The sequence below is a fragment of the Vicia villosa genome, unplaced genomic scaffold (genome assembly GCF_029867415.1).
Source record: "Vicia villosa cultivar HV-30 ecotype Madison, WI unplaced genomic scaffold, Vvil1.0 ctg.000148F_1_1, whole genome shotgun sequence".
Taxonomy (NCBI): Eukaryota; Viridiplantae; Streptophyta; class Magnoliopsida; order Fabales; family Fabaceae; genus Vicia; species Vicia villosa.
Window position 1 is genome coordinate 945,311 of NW_026705039.1, and position 7,565 is coordinate 952,875.

Here is a 7,565-nt window from a genome sequence, read left to right on the forward strand (position 1 = left end):
CATTGCTTCATACAACCATTCTCTTTGAAAACCCCGTGTCGGCACCGTTACCACGTTACAAGCTATCACCATTCAACCATTACTCACCGTAAACTTTTCCACCAGAAAAAAGAAAAACATTTCTCTTTCCCCAGCAGATATCAAAACATATAATAAAGATAACATTTACACCACCTTCCCTTTAGGACAAATTTCTGGCACTTTGATATTTAATCTTCTTCTACCTTGAATGTTCGAAAGGCTAGCGCCAATCTCACATCCAAGTTTAAGACGATTAAATAGGGGCAGCTGTCATACCCTAAATTTGTCCTACCCTGTAATTTCTAACTGGCTCACGCTTCATAAATCATTTGCATACATCTCATTAGGTCATCAATAAAATCATGCATTCATCAATAGTTTGAAAATGAAATCAGGGATCATGGATGTAAGGATTCATTGGTGGCTCTTTGTAAATGTTCACGTACTTGTGGTCATCATTTGACAAGATTACATCATTCTCTGATTCTATTTCTTGCCTATTCAAGGGGTTCATACAGTTGGTTGAGGTACAGGAATGGAATAATAGTTGGTGCAATAAGATGATAATGAATTGGTTTACCAAAGATTCGATCGTAGCAATTCGGATTTTATTATAGTGAGATTATGAAGAATGGTATAAGTGTTAATCCAAGGCATATGTATAAATTCTTTGACTTTGGTCAAGGTCAGCTAAGAAGTTTGACTTTGACTCCACCTAATGTCCAAACACTCGGGATTTTTGGTTTCAAAGCTTAACCCATTTGAAAAAATAAATATATCTCAGCAAGCGTGGGATTTATGCATGGATACATTGATGCTACCAAAGTTCATTCATTTTGTCCAAGACAAGCCCATTTAGAAAGACTTTCGGTTCGATTATGCATAGAAGGAAGATTGGAATCTATAATGGAATGCAAATTAAAAGAAATTCAAATTTTGTTGTTACAAAACCATCACCATTGCACAAATACAAAACATCCAGAAATTCACATAAACATAAAGATTTCTAAATCTATTCCTTTCAAATGTACAGGCCTATTTCTCTTCCACTCTCCATAACCATTTCTTCCTTTCTCTTCATTTCACCTATTGCACCATAATCCTACTTCAATGGATTCCATCATTGCACCAAGCCATGCCCAAAACCTTGACCAAGTAAAGTGACCTGCATACACTCACATGAAGACAATAATGTATTGGTATTAGTTCAAAATTCAGCAAGCAGCATATTGTCCATACAAGACTTTCAGTTCAGGCTAATCTTCATTAAATCAAAGTCAAACAGGAAAAACATAACAAAGTTCAAGACTAACGGTCCTGCATCAAGTTGAAGAACGAACCACGACCTGTCATCATATTTAACTCAGAATCAAGACATCTTAAGGAATAAATTCACAGTTTCGATAGCATGCTGCCAGTCCATAATCAACAATCAGTGCATAATCCCACAAGTTCAGTACATAATCTCATGTTTTAGACAATAACCCACATTCAGGAGGATTCATTTCACATATTCAAACATTCCCTACACATCAAAACCAAGGTTCTAATTGTCAAAACCAAAAAAACTAACCTACTGACAGTATACTTCAAGTCCCAGCATTAGCATTCAAAAAAGGAAAAGACTAATTTCAGTGTGTCGGTTATGCATTCAGTCCACCTAACAACCACTACACATGGTACCGTGACGGTGCAATCATCGAGTTCTACCTCATATACAGGTTTCAGTTCATACATACCTTGGTCGTTGAAATACTCATAAACAAAATCCAACACAAAAAAGCAGCCTGCTGCCCACCTATACCAGCTTGCAGTATCGATCCGTAAAGCCACATATTGCGGTACCTAATTCAAAGACAGAAAAATGATATCAGAAAAATAATAATAGAATTTGGGCATAAGGACCAAAAAACAGAAATTGAAAGAGTAGAGAAAACATGTAACAAATTCTCTTGAGAATCTTCAATTACCGCCATTCTCAATTCTCCCTGTAACCTTCAGAACCTTCACCACCTCAAGTTCCACTCCAGAATTCTACACATAAATCAATACCAAGTGTTTACATCAGTCACAAACCTGCATACAGTTCAAAAGAAAAACTCAGCGAACTTGCACAATCAAGGCCTCACAATCTCATCACGCGATTGCATACAATTCAGGGTTCAGTTGAAACAGTCAGAAAAACAAGTACAAGAGTCGAGGAATTCTGCTAATAATCTCACACTAACTTTTTTACTTGATTCAAGCTAACAGTTACAAGTATCCTACTGCACTAACATAACTCCTTAACTATCCAACTAACTTTCAGTCCTCACTCAAGTTCCCAGTTACCATAACAGAATCCTAACTTCCTAACAATCTATAACAACCTCTAACTGAATTCATAACAGATTCCTAACCACCACCCTAACCACTTAACTAACTTAACAGAATCAAAACAAACTCCAAAAATCAATAACAGAATCCAACCGACATCTCTGACCTTCAATCACCACCCTCCAAACCCCTAACAGAATTTCGATCCAAGAGCTCTCAATCACTCACCTCTAACTGATTTCACACCCTGCAACCTATATAAACTGCTTCACCTTTCAGATTCAACACACACGCCATTTTCTGACTCATTCCAATACACACGCTCATTCATCATCTTCATCATTCTCACCTCATCACCTTCATTCAGATTCATCATCTTCTCTCCATCAACCTTCAACCTTCTCCTCCATAATCATCTTCAACCTCTCACCATAATCATCACTCATTCAATCCCCTTCTTCTTCCTCTCATCTCAGTTCTCCGCAACTCCACCCTCACCCTACCTTCACTCAAAGCTCGCCAAACCACCATTGTTGTTGGAGTTTCAACCTCTGAAACTCCTTCAACCGAGCTAAACCTCCATCACACATCCTCGAATCAATCAAACACTCCCTCAATCAAAAACCGCAACACGATTTCACAACACAGGCGAATTCAAAGAAATCAAAGAAGAAACAGAAGAAACAGAAGAAGAAGAAGGATTCGCAAAGAGAAGAAACGGAAGAACTCGAAGACTCACCGGAAAGATTGTTTCGCGGTCTTCGCGTTTATTTCGCATTCAATCGGAAGATTATTGTCTCCCCTCTGATCTTCTGTTCCTTCACTCACGATCTTCACTCCAGGTGCGCTTCTAAGCCTTCGTTGTTCTTCATAGACCAGATTGTTCTCAATCAATGTAGAACTTAGGGTCCTATTGAATAAATCCGAGAGGGATACGAATTAGGATCTGAGGTTAAGATGAGAGGCGGGGAAGAAGGATGCGTTTGGTTTATCACGGCGGCGCTGTGAAATTTTGGATCGGAGAAGAAGGTTGAGTTAGGATCCGGCGCCGTTCGTGTTTGAGGAGGAAGAAGGAGTTTGCAGAAGGGAATTGGGACCGTCACATTGAAAACCCTAGATTCCTTTTTCATATTAATTTTTAGTTTTAATTCAATTCCTTTTTTATTAAAGACAAAATCTTAAAAATCTAGATAACAAGTTTTTGGGCCTTGCCACGAATTCTGATTTTCACCCCTCTTAGAGCCCATGTACGCCATTTTTGCTGAGAATTTGTAACAAAAAAACAACTCTGATGGGCTTCATCCCCTGGGCCTGCGTCAGTTCACTGGCTGCACCACCGTTTCTAATTTCACACCCCCTAGATCCATATTATCTTCATGCTAGACTTTAGGTTTTTTAATTAGTTTTTACTACATTTTTTAGATAATAAAAGATACAATAAAATCATGTTTTTTCTAGGTAGACTTTAGGTTAATTTTGACATTAATCCTTTGAATCCTATTTCATAAAAACGTTCATAAAAAATACTAGTTTAGGCTTATTAGAATGTAGGTTCTTTAAGTGCAATTTAGACTTGAATTAGAATTCCCTTAACACCTATAAAACTTATAAAAATAGTAGTATTTTTTAGTTTCATTTTCGTACTAATGCTTGAACCATTTTCTTCATGTTTTGTATCATTTTCATGCTATTTTTTGTATAATTGTTGTGTGATTTTGCTACTTATTTTTGCCATATCTTTGGCCTACCTTGTTAATACCATTACCATGTTAACATTAGGATTTAGACTTGTATAAACAACTTAGACTAGAATTTAGATATAGTTCCCCATTGCATTCTTTTTCTTTTCAACTCTTTAAAACGTTAATAAAAGGAAGATACGAATCACATTAAGCAAGTGATAGAGAAATGAGTGGGATTCATTCCCTAATCTATTTCTCGATCACTTAGTGACATAGAAACGAGTGGGATTCATTCCCTAATCTGTTTCTCGGTCACTACTTAATGGGAGAGAAACGAGTGGGATTCATTCCCTAATCTGTTTCTCAAACATTAATTAATGGGAGAGAAATGAGTGAGATCCATCCTCTAATCTGTTTCTCAAACATTACATAATGGGATGGAAGTGAGTGGGATTCATTCCCTAATCTGCTTCTCGATCATTATACATTTTATGTGATTCGAATCGTGAAGTAAATTCCCTTAAAAAACACACAAACCAAAAAACACTTTAAAACATCTAACAATGGTTCAGACTAAAGCAAAGTAGAGAAAGTGGTGAGTGGCCCGGTATTGGGAACTGTTCATCACTCATCTACCCTAAAAGACACAAACCAATCATTTCTTTTGCCTAAGGGCACCGTTATCTCCGCTCCATTGCATCCTAGGCTGTCCCTTATGCAAGAGCGCGAGCGTTAACGCCGCCCAACTAAAAAACACAAAAACAAACAGAAAATCATGAGCCGAGCTACGGTAACTCTGATTCCTGAAAAGGATACGTAGGCAGCGGGGTAGGGCCCGTGCGAGTACAATTCTTTCTTTTCCCTACATTCTGCATTCATTCGCATTTAGACATAGACATAGTACACACCCATTAGATAGAAACAAATATAGGTGGATACCATCGAGTACGATGGGCGTGAGGGGTGCTAGCACCTTCCTCTCGCGTAACCGACTCCCGCACCTAGATTCTCTGGTCGCAGGACCCGTTCCTTCCCTTTGTTAGGTTTTCTGATATCCCTTTCCCTTATGGGATAAATATATTGGTGGCGACTCTGTTCATTTTTCGCGAGCGTGCGACACCAATATGTTTGTTAAGACAAGAAAATAAGAGTAAACATAATCACCTGGCAGTGAGGTTGAGGAATGGAATGTGTGTTCCAAAAACAGAAGAGGATTTGATGAGTTTAAGGTTAGCAATCAAAGAGTTTGATGTGGGATGATTTGTTACAAGTGTGATTGTGTAGCCATAACCAACTTGTGAATCTGCCACAGTTTGAGATGTGATTATGGAAATAATGAAACACAAGATTAAGGTTGGTAGTGGAGTAGTTTGAATTATGGAATTTGTAACAATTTTGGTATGGGTTTTTGGGAAGTTCTATAGTTGATGAGAAATATGCATGGTTGCTCCTCTATATATAATGAAAACAAATTTACAACTCATCACAACTATACTTCTAAATCGATTGTAACTAATTATAAAAAGTATGAAGCAAATTTACGTCGTTGTTTATGAAAGAATTATATTAATTATATTAAAGTCGTAAGGAGTATAAAAGAAGTATTTCACAAAAATAAAAATTAATAATCATAATAGTAATATTGATAGGAAAAAGAATAAGAAAACAAATTTGGTTGGTGAAAAGAATATATTCCATCACCCGCTTTGGATTAAAACAATAGAAAATATTAAAATGATGTATTTCATTATAGTTGTTTCTATTTTCTTATAACTTACATTTTTTTCAAGAAATAACTTAATTGACAAATAGATGACTTAAAGTAGGAGGCAATTTGAACTTGTTCCAATAATATATTTACTTGCTATTATGTAAGTATACGTGTAATGTGTATAGTGTGGTTTAAAGTGGAAATGAGACATTACTTGACTTGATGCTTGAGTTATAAAAATACAAATGTTGGTGTTTTTTTACACAATTGCTAATCATTTGAAATGAAAATACCAATTTTCCACTAATTGAATTTTTATTACGAGAGTGTCACATTTTTACCATGGGCTCGTCCATCTAATGGACCAACCGGTGAAGCCCATTTTTTTCTACTTTTTTAATATTATTTGATGTTTTAATATTTTATATTTGACAATATTATATCATTTAAATATAATATTGTTATTTTTTTAATAATTAATTTTTATATTAACTATTTTTTATAAAAATTAAACAACTAAAGGAAAAAACAATATTATTAATATAAAAATGATCTACAAATACATATTATGGTTTTATGGTAAAATATTCAAGATTATATCTTTGTTAGATTTGCGTGAGATGGTGAAACCAAACGTGGTTGTGTTGTGGAGTGTGAAGATAAGGTTTGAATTTGGATGTGTGAGTATGTGTTTTGAGTTTTTAGGATTTTGGAACAGAAAAGAGTGAGATAGAGATGATGAGTCTCTAGGAATCACTTGTTGTGGAATTTCCCATCTTTGATTAGTGGAATCAGTGCTCCTTACTCTTAATCTACCTTGGTCTAAAAACTGCAATTAATAATTGAAAAAAAAGGTAATAATATAATCATATGATTATGTTTGTTGAGACAAGAAAATAACAGAAAACTATGATTATGTTTGTTGAGACAAGAAAATAAGAGTAAACATAATCACCTGGCAGTGAGGTTGAGGAATGGAATGTCTGTTCCAAAAATAGAAGAGAATTTGATGAGATTCAGGTTAGAAGTCAAAGAGTTTGATGTGGGGTTATTTGTTACAATTGTCATTGTGTAGCCATAACCAACTTGTGATTATGCCACAGTTTAAGATATGATTATGGAAAGAATGAAACACAAGATTAAGGTTGGTAGTGGAGTAGTTTGAATTCTGGAATTTGTAACCATTTTGGTATGAGTCTATGGGAAGTTCAATGCTTGATGAGAAATATGCATGGTAGCTCCTCTATATATAGTGAAAACAATTTTACAACTCATCACAACTATACTTCTAAATTGATTTCACCTGATTATAAAAAGTATGAAGCAAATTTACGTCATTGTTTATGAAAGAATTAGATTAATTATATTAAAGTAGTAAGGAGTATAAAAGAAGTATTTCACAAAAATAAAAATTAATAATCATAATAGTAATATTGATAAGAAAAAGAATAAGAAAACAAAATTGGTTGGTGGAAAGAATATATTCCATTACCCGCTTTGGATTAAAACAAAAGAAAATATTAAAATGATGTATTTCATTATAGTTGTTTCTATTTTCTTATAGCTTACTCTTTTTTTCAAGAAATAACTTAATTGACAAGTAGATGAATTAAAGTAGGAGGCAAATGGAACTTGTTCCAATAATATATTTACTTGCTATTATGTAAGTATACGTGTAATGTGTATAGTGTGGTTTAAAATGGAAATGAAACATTACTTGACTTGATACTTGAGTTATAAAAATACAAATGTTGGTGATTTTTTTACACAATTGCCACTCAGTTGAAAAGTAAATACCAATTTGCCACTAATTGAATTTTTTTTAGGAAAGTGCC

At 34.8% G+C, this 7,565-nt stretch overlaps 1 long non-coding RNA gene across 1 annotated transcript; it reads right to left on the minus strand.

Annotated features, from left to right (window-relative positions):
* Window positions 1-945: 945 nt before the first annotated feature.
* Window positions 946-2,371, minus strand: LOC131624690 (uncharacterized). Its single transcript, XR_009290647.1, has 3 exons — window positions 1,992-2,371; window positions 1,761-1,866; window positions 946-1,186 (listed from the first exon to the last, which is right to left on the minus strand). It is a non-coding gene; the product is annotated as an uncharacterized LOC131624690 (long non-coding RNA).
* Window positions 2,372-7,565: the final 5,194 nt, after the last annotated feature.